The sequence below is a fragment of the Symphalangus syndactylus genome, chromosome 14 (assembly GCF_028878055.3).
Source record: "Symphalangus syndactylus isolate Jambi chromosome 14, NHGRI_mSymSyn1-v2.1_pri, whole genome shotgun sequence".
Taxonomy (NCBI): Eukaryota; Metazoa; Chordata; class Mammalia; order Primates; family Hylobatidae; genus Symphalangus; species Symphalangus syndactylus.
Window position 1 is genome coordinate 10,030,225 of NC_072436.2, and position 12,568 is coordinate 10,042,792.

Sequence of the window (12,568 nt, forward strand, 5' to 3'; positions counted from 1 at the left end):
AAGGAGAATGGGAAAGGGCCAATAAGAAGAGAATGAGAACAAGCAGCGCCAAGGCAGCTGGGCAAGGCTGGACTCACACACTCCCTGAAGGCTTGGGTCCAGGAGGCACTGGTGGTACGATGGTTTTCTTCTCCTTCTGTGGATTTCCAACGCTATTGCTAGCCGTTGTTTGTTTAACACAGCCTATTTTTTGCTGCTATTTTTCATTGCAAATTTATGCTTTGTTTTTCTTTTTTTGGAGACAACTTCTCACTCTATCACCCAGGCTGGAGTGCAGTGGTACGACTTCGGCTACTACAACCTCTGCCTCCTGGGTTCAAGCGGTTCTCGTGCCTCAGCCTCCCTAGTAGCTGGAACTGCAGGCATGCGCTGCCACACCCGGCTAATTTTTGTATTTTCAGTAGAGACAAGGTTTTTCCGGCTAATTTTTGTATTTTCAGTAGAGACAAGGTTTTGCCATGTTTTCCAGGCTGGTCTCGAACTACTGGCCTCAAGCGATCTGACTGCCTTGGCTTCCGAAAGTGCTGGGATTACAGGTATGCACCGCCACGCCCAGCCAGTTTGTTTGTTTTTTTTTTGAGACACGGTCTTGCTCTGTTGCCCAGGCTAGAGTGCAGTAGCTCACTGCAGAAACCCTCAACTCCCCTGGGCTCAAGCAATCCTCCAGCCCAGCCCCCTCAGAAGCTAGGTCTACAAGCATACAACACTACACCTGGCTGATTTTTATTTTTATTTTTTTTTTGCCCCGGCTTGTCTTGAACTCCTGGCCTCAAGCGATCCTCCCACCTTGACCTCACAAAGTGCTGGGATTACAGGCATGAGCCACTGTGCCTGGCCATTTTTTTTCCTTCTATTCTTTTGCCTCAAAGAGGAAGGAGACTGTGCAGAAGGGCTGCTTCTACTCCAGGCACATCCCAGTCTTCCTGGATGATGAGAACAGCTCTGTCTATTGGGAACACACTAAGAGCCCAGCTCTATGCTAAATTCTTTATTTGGATTTTACATCATTTAATGATTTTTTTTCTTTTTTGAGACAAGGTCTCGCTGTGTTGCCCAGGCTGGTCTTAAACTCCTGGGCTCAAGCAGTCCACCGGCCTCGGCCTCCTCAAGTGGTAGATGCCTGGCCTGGGTTACATCATTTAATACTCACAACTACCCAGTTAGGTGGGAGTCTGCATATCCCCAGTTAATAAATGGGAAAATGAAGGTCAGGGTGGCTAAGTGATTTGCCCAACATCGCTCGCTAGCTCAGGGAGCTGAGATTTGAGCCCAGATACTTGGTGTCTGCTTCCAGAGCTGGCTCTCTTAATTATCACATTTGACTTTTTAAGCCCTGTCCGCCCCCTGGAATCCCCCTTAGCTCTCCCTCAATGATACTGAAAAGATACAAAAGCTTATCTGTGCTGTTGGAAGCAGCAGGAAGGTGAAAGCCAATTCCCCAGTGATGAATTCATTGCTGGCTTATGCCAGATTACATTTTTCGCCAAATGTCACATGTCCCACAAGGGACAAAGGCCGCACCACTCCCAGCACAGTTAATGGCATTTCCTAAAAGCAGCACTCGGACTGGTGAGTACTTTCTGTCCTGTACCTGCCAGCCCAGTGATAAGGTGGCCCTACCTCTGCTTGCTAGGTGTGTCTAATGGTAGGTGAGTCCCTGGCAATCTTTTTTTTTTTTTCTTTTTTTGAGACACTTCCTCTGTCACCCAGGCTGGAATGCAGTGGTGCGATCTCGGCTCACTGCAAGCTCCACCTCCCGCATTCAAGCGATTCTCCTGCCTCAGCCTCGCCTCCTGAGTAGCTGGGATTACAGGCGCCCACCACCATGCCTGGCTAATTTTTGTATTTTTAGTAGAGGCAGGGTTTCACCATGTTGGCCAGGCTGGTTTCTAACTCCTGACCTTAGGTGATTTGCCCACCTTGGCCTCCCAACGTGCTGGGATTACAGGCATGAGCCACCATGCCCAGCGCTGGCAATCTTTTCAAAGAGACACTTGGCTGGACACAGGAGGTTGCCTCTCTGCTAAGGAAAAGATAAGAAGTAAAAGCTTTCTAAGGAGGGTCCTCCTTCTCAGGGGTCCTTAGTTATCTGCTTAGACTCAGGACTCCCAGCCACTTTCTCTGGGGAGGACAGAAATGGATGGGCCTGGAGCTAGGCCACTATAGCTTCATGTCCAAAACACAAGAGGCCTATTGTTGCAGCAGGCACTGACTTCAGATACGAGGCAGCTTTCCCACCTGGCCCACCCTTTTTTTTTTTTGAGTGTCTCAATGTCATTCCAGCTGGAGTGCAGTGGTGCAATGTAGCTCACTGCAGCCTTGATCTCCTGGGTCAAGTGATCCTTCTGCCTTAGCTTCCTGGGCAGCTGGGACTACGAACATGTACCAGTGCCCCAGGAGGCCCCTAGCTGCCCAGGTCTCAGCCCCATCTCCGTGGGTGCGCCCTGCAGGATGGTGGGTGGGAAGCAGATGTAGAGGTAGCAGTTTTAAATATGTAAATATTGATCTACTGTAATTGAAAGTAAATACTTTCTAAATTGATAAATCAAGAAATAGCAGTATCATCATTTTACTCAGTATAATCATTTTAATCAAGTGGACAGATCACTTGAGCCCAGGAGTTCAATACCAGCCTGGACAACATAGTGGGACCCTGTCTTTACTACAAAATAAAAAATTTTAAGTTGGGGCCGAGTGCAGTAGCTCATGCCTGTAATCCCAGCACTTTGGGAGGCTGAGGTGGGCGGATCACCTGTGGTCAGGAGTTCGAGACCAGCGTGGCTAACATGGTGAAAGCCTGTATCTACTTAAAATTAGCCGGGCGTGGTGGCAGGCACCTGTAATCTCAGCTACTTTGGAGGCTGAGGCAGGAGAATTGCTTGAACCTGGGAGACGGAGGTTGCAGTGAGCCGAGATAGCGCCACTGCACTCCGGCCTGGGCAACAGAGCACGATTCAGTCTCAAAAAAAAAAAAAAAAATTCGTATAGCTGTGTTCCAATAAAAAAAATTTTTTTTCTGAGACAGGGTCTCAATCTGTCACCCAGGCTGAAGTGCAGTGGCTCCTTCTTACCTCACTGCAGCCTTGACCTCCCAGGCTCAAGCCATCCTCTTGCCTCAGCTTCCTGAGTACCTGGGACCACAGGGGAGCACCAGCATGCCTGGGTAATTTTCAACAAAACTTTATCTACAAAAACAGGCAGCAGCCTCGGGGCTACAGTTTGCCAACTCACAGCTAGGAGAGAGGATGGAAGATTCCCCATTTGGGTCATGATATTACTGCCCCGAGGGAAGATTTTCTTGAGTCACTGCAGCTGCCTTTGTATGGGTGAGAAGGAAAACCGTCTGTTACCTCAGTATGGCTGAGCCTTACCTGATGAATCTGAGGCGTCTCTGGGCCAACCTGACAGCATGTGCCGCTTTTCATGGATGAAGGATATGACCCCCACCCCGTCTCCTTCCCTGCCCAGAGCACGTTCATTCCAGCCGTTGCCCGTCCAAGCTTAGCATCTCCCCAGGCCCCACCGGCTCCCGACAGATGCCCTGAATGGGCGTGGCTATGAACTTGCTTTGGTTTGCACTGCTCTCTCTTCCAAAAATTCCCTTTCTTCTCCTTCGTGTTTATCCAAATCCTTCCCAGGTTCAATTTGCCCTGCTCTAAGGAGCCTTCTTGGATTATCTCCTTCTGACCTATGGTTGCTCGTTTGGATCAGAGTTGCTATCTGCGGTCACAGAAAAGAGAAAAGGAGCCAGGCTGTGCTTGGAGGAATCTACCTTGGTAAGAGAACTCCACTGAGCTCACCCACCAGAAGTTAGGGAGAGGGACTGGGTCACAGATGCAGTGGAATCAATGTGCCAACCCACAATGCATTGCTCGGGGATACACACATATAGGATTAAATGACGATGAAAAGCAAGGGACCGATTAATGCGAATCGGAGGATGCTGAGTCTCTGGTGAAGGAGGATATGCATCTGGGAAAGGTCATTCAAGAGGCTTCAAAGGTCTGGGACTTCTTAAATTCTGTGTCGGGTACACAGGTGATTGTTTATTATTCTTTAAATTGTGCATATTTCAGTTTAGCCAACATGGCAAAACCCCGTCTCTACTAAAAATACAAAAATTAGGTTTGGTGGCATGCGCCTGTAATTCCAGCTACTCGGGAGGCTGAGGCTTGAGAATTGCTTGAACCTGAGAGGCACGAGGCTGCAGTGAGCTGAGATCTCCACAGCACTCCAACTTGGGTGACAGAGCGAGATTCTGTTGTGTTTTGTTTTGTTTTTCTGAGATGGAGTTTCGCTGCTGTTGCCCAGGCTGGAGTGCAATGGTGCGATCTCGGCTCACTGCACCCTCCACCTCCCAGGTTCAAGTGATTCTCCTGCCTCAGCCTCCCAAGTAGCTGGGATTACAGGCATTAGCCACCAGGCCCAGCTAATTTTTGTATTTTTAGTAGGGACAGGGTTTCACCATGTTGATCAGGCTGGTCTTGAACTCCAGACCTCAGGTGATCCACCTGCCTCGGCCTCCCAAAGTGCTGAGATTACAGGCGTGAGCCACCGTACCTGGCCTCTGTCTTTCTTTTTTTTTAATTGTGCATGTAAATTATAAACACACTTTGGGTGTATGATTGTTTTTTCTCGAATTCAAAAATAAAACGCAGAGCTGGGCATCGTGGCTCACATCCATGGTCCCAGCACTTTGGGAGGCTGAGGCGAGTAGGCGGGTGGATTGCTTGAGCCCAGAAGTTTGAGACCAGCCTGGGCAAAAAAGCAAGAACCCGTTTGTACAAAATATGAAAAATTAGCCGAATGTAGTTCATGCTTCTCAAGAGGACCTCAGATACTCTTCCACAGTGTAGAGAAAAATACTCTGTCCGTGGTCAAGGCCTGCCAGCTATTATGTGTGCCTGCTAGTGTGCTGACAGTCGTATTGTGTGTGTGTGTTAATGCACTAATGGTCAGTCTACCTACTGTGTGCCTGCTAGTGCACCGTCATTACACCTATTGCGTGTAATGCCTTGTGATGGCACATTCCAAAGAGGGAAGGGTCTGACAACCACTGTGAGGCTGCCAGGGAACCCACAAGTTCCCCCAAGTCCTCATCCTCCTCTGAAGATGTCTCCAGGCTCACCGTTTCCCAGCCACTGGTGAAATCCTCAATACAGCCCCCTTCACAGCCCACGCAGTCTCTCCGCCGCTCCCCTCGTGTGTGACCCTGGGGCGAACCTCTCCTCCTTTGGAACCTTGATCTCCCGGTTTATCTCCCAAATTAATATTTTTTTTATTTGAGTAGCTGCAATATACAAACCATAAAGCCATAACGATATCCTCTCTGGCACTTTGCACCACATGGAACATGCCAGGAGACAATGAGAGGACTGGAGAGCTGAGCATCGGCAATTAAACGCTTAGCCTGGGAGCACAGCACACGCTGCATAAAGACATTTCTGGCCGGGCGCAGTGGCTCACGCTTGTCATCCCAGCACTTTGGGAGGCCGAGGCGTGCGGATCACGAGGTCAGGAGATCGAGACCACGGTGAGACCCCGCCTCTACTAAAAATACAAAAAATTAGCCGGGCGTGGTGGCGGGCGCCTGTAGTCCCAGCTACTCGGAGAGGCTGAGGCAGGAGAATGGCGTGGACCCAGGAGGCGGAGCTTGCAGTGAGCCGAGATCACGCCACTGCACTCCAGCCTGGGTGACAGAGTGAGACTCCATCTCAAAAAAAAAAAGAAGACATTTCTGTCAATGATGGGCTGCGTCTGTGAAGGTGGGCCCACTCCATTAGAATGCCGTATTTCTACTGTATCTTTTCTATGTTTATTTATTTATTTTTAATTTTTTTTTTTGAGACGGAGTCTTATTCTGTCCCTCAGGCTAGAGTGCAATGGCCTGATCTCAGCTCACTGCAACCTCCACCTCCCAGGTTCAAGCGATTCTCCTGCCTCAGCCTCCTGAGTAGCTGGGATTACAGGCACCTGCCACCATGCCTGGCTAATTTTTGTATTTTTAGTAGAGACAGGGTTTCACCATGTTGGCCAGGCTGGTCTCAAACTCCTGACCTCAAGTCATCTGCCCGCCTTGGCCTCCCAAAGTGCTTTTCTATGTTTAGATGCACAAATACTTAACCACTGTGTTACAATTCCCTACAGTATTTAGTACCTGGGAGCAATAGCTATGCCGCATGGCCTAGGTGTGTGGTAGGCTCGGCCATTTAGGTGTGTGTAAGTAAGTACACTCTAGGACGTTCACACAACGACAGAACCGCCTAATGACGCATTTCTCGGAGTGTAGACAGGTCTTTAAGCAACACATGACTGCAATACACCTTTGTTCATGGTTCACTGGCCCGAAGAATCATATGGCCTCTTCTAATTTGAAGCAGGCAGCAAAAGAGAGCCTCTGCATACCCGAAAGTAGAGGACGGGGGTCAGGTGAATGTTAGCGCCTCATTGCCTCCACAGGCAGCCAGGCTGTGAGTCAAAGAGGATGAACCTATTTTCACTTGGTTGTCTTTAAATCCCAGAGTCTGGCTGGGCGCGGTGGCTCGCGCCTGTAATCTCAGCACTTTGGGAGGCTGAGGTGGGCGGATCATTTGAGGTCAGGCGTTTGAGGCCAGTCTGACCAATATGGTGAAACCCCGTCTCTGCTAAAACTACAAAATTAGCCAGGCATGGTGGTGCATGCCTGTAGTCCCAGCTACTTGGGAGGCTGAAGCAGGAGAATCGCTTGAACTCGGGAGGCAGAGATTGCAGTGAGCTGAGATTGCACCAGCCTGGCAACAAGAGCGAGACTGCGTCTCAAGGAAAAAAAAAAAAAAATCTCAGAGTCACAGAGGAAATTTAAATGGACTAGGACTCAGCAGAAGGGAGAGAAATGTTAAAAGAAGCCAGAGTTTCTGATGAGATCATGCTTGAGGATTTAGAAATTGTCAGGAACTCAGGAAGCCCAGGTATAGTGAAAAAAAAAAAAGTGAAAGAGAGAGAAAATAAAAAAGAGAGAGCAAGAAACAAGTGCTGGGAAGAGAAGAGTTTGTTTACCATAAAGCCCCTTCCCCTTCTCCTTCAGAAACACAGCACCTCCAGAGTGAATGAGAAACGAATGCTATTTCTGACCCCAACAGCCCAAGCCACACAAATCATTCTTTGGGCCAGGCATGAGGTGCTGTTAATAAAACACGGAGCCAGTGTTCTGCATGAAGAGGAAGGAAGTATTTACTGAACACTAGAGCACTGGGTTGTACACAACCGAATTGGGAAACCACCAGAATATGCCTCATCAACAACATCCGTGCCGCACTCTCCCGTGCCCAACATGCCCTGGGGCCTGGGAACAGTCAGAGAAAATCTTGTGTCCTGCCTTTGGGAGCTTCCAGATCAGAGCTGACCCACTGACCACACTGTGTACAGAGTCCAGTCATCAGAAGGGATTGAGCAAGTAAACAGGGTGTCCATCCAGCCCTGAAGGCAGGCAGCTGCCTACGCACAGGCTTCATGGCAGCGTTTGCAGGAGGGCAGGTTACTCATCTGCTAGAACTCTTAGAGGGAAGCTTAAGGCCAAAAAGGACTTCCATAGATAAGAGTTCCCCAGAGCCTGTTGAGGAAGGCAGGGAGATTGATAATACAGAGGGAAGTGAGGAGGAAAAGGAAGAAAGATTAAACCTGGAGAGAGGCACGGTGAAGGTGGAGGTGGTGGTGTCACAATGATGGAGACGTCCCCATGCATTGCCCTTTGTCACTGGCACCACCCCGGGAGAATCGCTCTGCTAGCTTGGTGGGCAGTAGGGCTGGCACCCAGGCAGGCTTTCCCCACAGAGGCTGGTGAGATGGATGATCCATGGGTAAAATGTAGGGCTTTGAACCTGGAAGAACCTGGGGCCAGTTCCTGCTCCCTGTGCCTACCTGAGTTCCAGTTTCCTCATCTGGGAAGTGGGACCAATAATACTTATCTCTTAGGGTTGTTTTGAAGATTAAATGAGGCTCAGGTGGGAGGATTGCTTGAGCCCAGGAGGTCAAGACTGCAGTGAACTGTGATCACACCACCGCACTCCAGCTCGGGTGACAATGCATTCCAAAGTGCTTGGACAGAGTCATTGCTCAAAAATGACTATTCCTGGCTGGGCTCGGTGGTTCACACCTATAATCCCAGCACTTTGAGAGGCCAAGGTGGGTGGATCACCTGAGGTCAGGAGTTCAAGACCAGCCTTGCCAACATGGTGAAACCCTGTCTCTACTAAAAATACAAAAATTAGCTGGGCGGGGCAGCATCCACCTGTAATCTCAGCTATTCAGGAGGCTGAGGCAGGAGAATCGCTTGAATCTGGGAGGCAGTGGTTGCAGTGAGCCGAGATTGCGCCACTGCACATCAGCCTGGGCTACAGAGGGAGACTCCGTCTCAAAACAACAACACCGACAACAACAACAACAAAATAGTCATTCATTTAATGAGCACTTTCTATATGGGAAGCAATGTGCCCAGCCCTTCTGGGGGATTAGAAGAAACCTAAGACCAGGGATATGCTGGTAAACTGGCTCTGGAGAATGGCAGGAAGCCGTGATTCACAGCATCTGATGATTTCTGTGTTGTAAATACTCCCATTATGCTACCAACAATTTAACAACTGGCTGGCAAAATTCCTGAACTATGAGCCCTGGAGAGCTGGCCCCAACTCAGTGAACTTGAACATTCTCTCTAGTTAGCAAATGGCACTTAAGTGAGAAGTTAACAATGGCAGAAGGCCGTGCACGGTGGCTCACACCTGTAATTCCAGCACTTTGGGAGGCTGAGGCAGGAGGATCACTTGAGCCCAGGAGTTCAAGACCAACCTGGGCAACATAGCGAGACCCTATCTCTTAAAAAAAATAGCCGGGTGTGGTGGCGCACTTTACTCCCAGCTACTCAGGAGGCTGAGGTGGGAGAATCGCTTGAGCACAGGAGGTCGAGGCTGCTGTGGGCCGCGTTCATGCCACTGTATTCCAGCCTGGGTGACAGAGCAAGACCCTATCTCAAAACAAAAAACCAAACCCCCCAAAACAATGGCAGACAAACTCTGACCCACAAATACACACACCCGCAAATACACACACCATACACATTCACAGATGGCTAATCCAGACAGCAGGGGCAAGAGGGCCGACTAGGGGCCCTGCTTTCTTCTAGTGCAGTGACTTGGTGGCAGTACTTTGTTAAGAAGGAGCAGGGCTAGGCTAGCTTTTTCTCTGGCCCTTTAGCAGCCACCACACACGTGATAGGGGAGACATGTTCCTGGCATTTTGAGTTTCAATGAACACAGAAAAGTGATGGCTCAGGAAATCGAAACCCCTGGGCTCTGCCTCCACCTGGTGTGGGAAGTGCGTGGACCTCGGTTTCATCCTGGGCAGACTCTCAAATACATATCCTGACTTGGAAATCCAGAAACTCTTGAGTTAAAAATTACTATTATTATTATTATTTGAGACAGAGTCTCGCTCTGTCGCCCAGGCTGGAGTGCAGTGGCGCAATCTCAGCTCACTGCAAGCTCCGCCGCCCGGGTTCACGCCATTCTCCTGCCTCAGCCTCCCAAGTAGCTGGGACTACAGGCGCCCGCCACCACACCCGGCTAATTTTTTTGTATTTTTAGTGGAGACGGGGTTTCACCATGTTGGCCAGGATGGTCTCGATCTCCTGACCTCGTGATCCTCTTGCCTCAGCCTCCCAAAGTGCTGGGATTATAGGCGTGAGCCACAGTGCCCAGCCTTAAAAATTATTTTTTTGGAAGCTAATCTCTTTGTTAAAAAAAGGGATTTTTGTTTGTTTGTTTTTGCTTTTGAGATGGAGTCTCGCTCTGTCACCCAGGCTGGAGTGCAGTGGTGTGATCTCGGCTCACTGCAACCTCTGCCTCCCAGGTTCATGCAATTCTCCTGCCTCAGCCTCTCGAGTAGCTGGGATTACAGGCACCCACCACCACATGCAGCTAATTTTTGTATTTTTAGTAGAAAAGGGGTTTCACCATGTTGGCCAGGCTGGTCTTGAACTCCTGGCCTCAAGTGATCTGCTCGCCTCGGCCTCCCAAAGTGCTGGGATTACAGGCATGAGCCATCATGCCCAGCCAGCTTTTTTTTTTTTTTTAATTAAAAAAGTTAGCATTAATTGAGCACCTGCTGTATGTCAGGAACTGTGTGAGGGCTGCACATGCTTTGGCTAACTTAATGTTCAAACAGCTCTTAGATGTTCTCATGGATGAAGCATAAATGAACTCAGAGAAGTCAAAGAACTTTCCCAGATACGCAGACAATAATGGAAGACCTGGGTTTTGAACCTTGCTCTGTTTGACTCTAGAGCTTTATGAAGTTGATCCTTCAAGTCCATGGGTTCCATATCCATGGATCCAATCAACCATGGATCAAAAATATTAGAAAAGAGTCTGGGCGTGGTGGCTCATATCTGTAATCCCAGCACTTTGGGAGGCCAAGGTGGGCGGATCACCTGAGGTCAGGAGTTTGACACCAGCCTGGCCAACATAGTGAAACCCCATCTCTACCAAAAATACAAAAATTAGCCAGGCGTGGTGGCACATGTCTATAATCCCAGCTACTCAGGAGGCTGAGGCAGGAGAATCGCTTGAACCTGGGAGGTGGAGGTTGCAGTGAGCCAAGATCAGGCCAGTGCACTCTAGCCTGGGTGACAGAGAGAGACTCCATCTTAAAAAAAAAAAATAGATAAGATAACAGGATATGGCTAACAATGTAATAAATATATACCTCATGGTGCATAAAAAAGATCTAAGGCTTCCAATAGCTTACTGTGAGAACCATAACGGTAAGTGGTATTTCTGTTTATTACTTTGTCAAGATCAACACGCAGTCTTTGAAATACCCTAATAGGATAGTAGTTATCACATAAATAAACAAGCAATTAGCTCAGAAATAAATGTGTCATTGTAAACAAATTGCTTGTCTGTAGTGGACTTTGGCTGGCACTCAGACTTTAGCTGGACACACTATTAGCATGCATATGGCACTTCTAACCTACTTGCTAAGAATCTGATCTTCTAACCCTCAGTGGCCTCTCATTTCTCTTTTCTCAGCAGCCCTTTGGTTCCTGTGCCTGGGAGGAGTTAGGTGACTGGTTGATCAGTTCAGTTCTGCAGCCCTGACCTCAGCTCCAGTTTCAGAGGAGCAGAGGGAGGGTGAAGGGAGTCTCCAGCTGAGAGGAGCTCAGTGGTTTTCTGATTCTGACTTGACCACGGTTACAGACGACTTTCCTGTGAGTGCGGCTGATTGCATGCTCACACTGATATTGCAACAGCTGAACACGTGTGTGCACTTGCGTTGAGCTTCAGAGCTCAACCTCAAGTTGGCTTGTCCTCTTATGCCAGCTGTAGGACATGGCTCACCAAGGAGAGAGAGAGAGAAAACCAGCGTAGCACCAGCTTCCCATATCAAGACCCAGTGCACAGGGAGCCAGGGATCCCTGGGTTCTGAGCCATGGCTACCACTTGTATGGTCTTGGGCAAGCCTCTTAGCCTGTAGAGGCTGCAGCTGCCTCATCTGTCAGGGGAGGGGCTGCACTTTTAAGATTCCTTCCAAATCTGACCATCTAGCCAGGACAGGCATTTTCAAGAAACCCTGTTTGTTATTTTCTTCTTTTGATCTAAGTAACCACAGTTGAGTATTTGTTTTGTTAAGGAAAGGTTTGGGGCTGTCACCACGCTGCCTCTTCTACATTCTACCTTCTCTAGGTAGCAAGAGGCAGATGCTGGGCTTTGTGCCTGTTTGATCTGGTCTGTTTCTCCAAGAAGGGCAGCTGGGGTCGATACTGGGCTGAAATGTTCTTTTTTGTTTTTTTCGAGACAGGGTCTTGCTCTGTCACCCAGGCTGGAGTGCAGTGGTGCAGTCCAGCTCCTGGAATCCTCTTGCCTCAGCCTCTTGAGTAGCTGGGACTACTAATTTTGCACAGCTAATTTTTTTTTTTCCCCAAGATGGAGTCTTGCTCTGTTACCCAGGCTGGAGTGCAGTGGCGCCATCTCTGCTCACTGCAACCTCCACCTCCCGGATTCAAGCAATTCTTTTGCCTCAACCTCCTGAGTAGCTGGGATTACAGGTGTGCACCATCACGCCGGCTAATTTTTGAATTTGTAGTAGAGACAGGGTTTCACCGTGTTGGGCAGGCTGGTCTTGAGCTACTGAACCTCGTGATCCACCCGCGTCACCCTCCCAGTGCTGGGATTACAGGCACGAGCCACTGCGCCCGGCCTGCACAGCTAATTTTTAAATATTTTTTTGTAAAGATAGGATCTCACTATGTTGCCCAGGCTGGTGTCGAACTCCTGGGCTCAGGCAATCCTCCCACCTCAGCCTCCCAAAGCACTGGGATTACAGATGTGAGCTACCAGGCCTGCCCTGCCGCGCTGAAATGTTGGCCTTACATTCTTTTTTTTTTTTGAGATGGAGTCTCCCTCTGTGGCCCCAGGCTGGAGTACAGTGGCACAATCTGGGCTCACTTCAATCTCCACCTCCCTGGTTCAAGCGATTCTCCTGCCTCGGCCTCCCGAGTAGCTGGGATTACAGGCGTGTGCCACCATGCCTGGCTAAT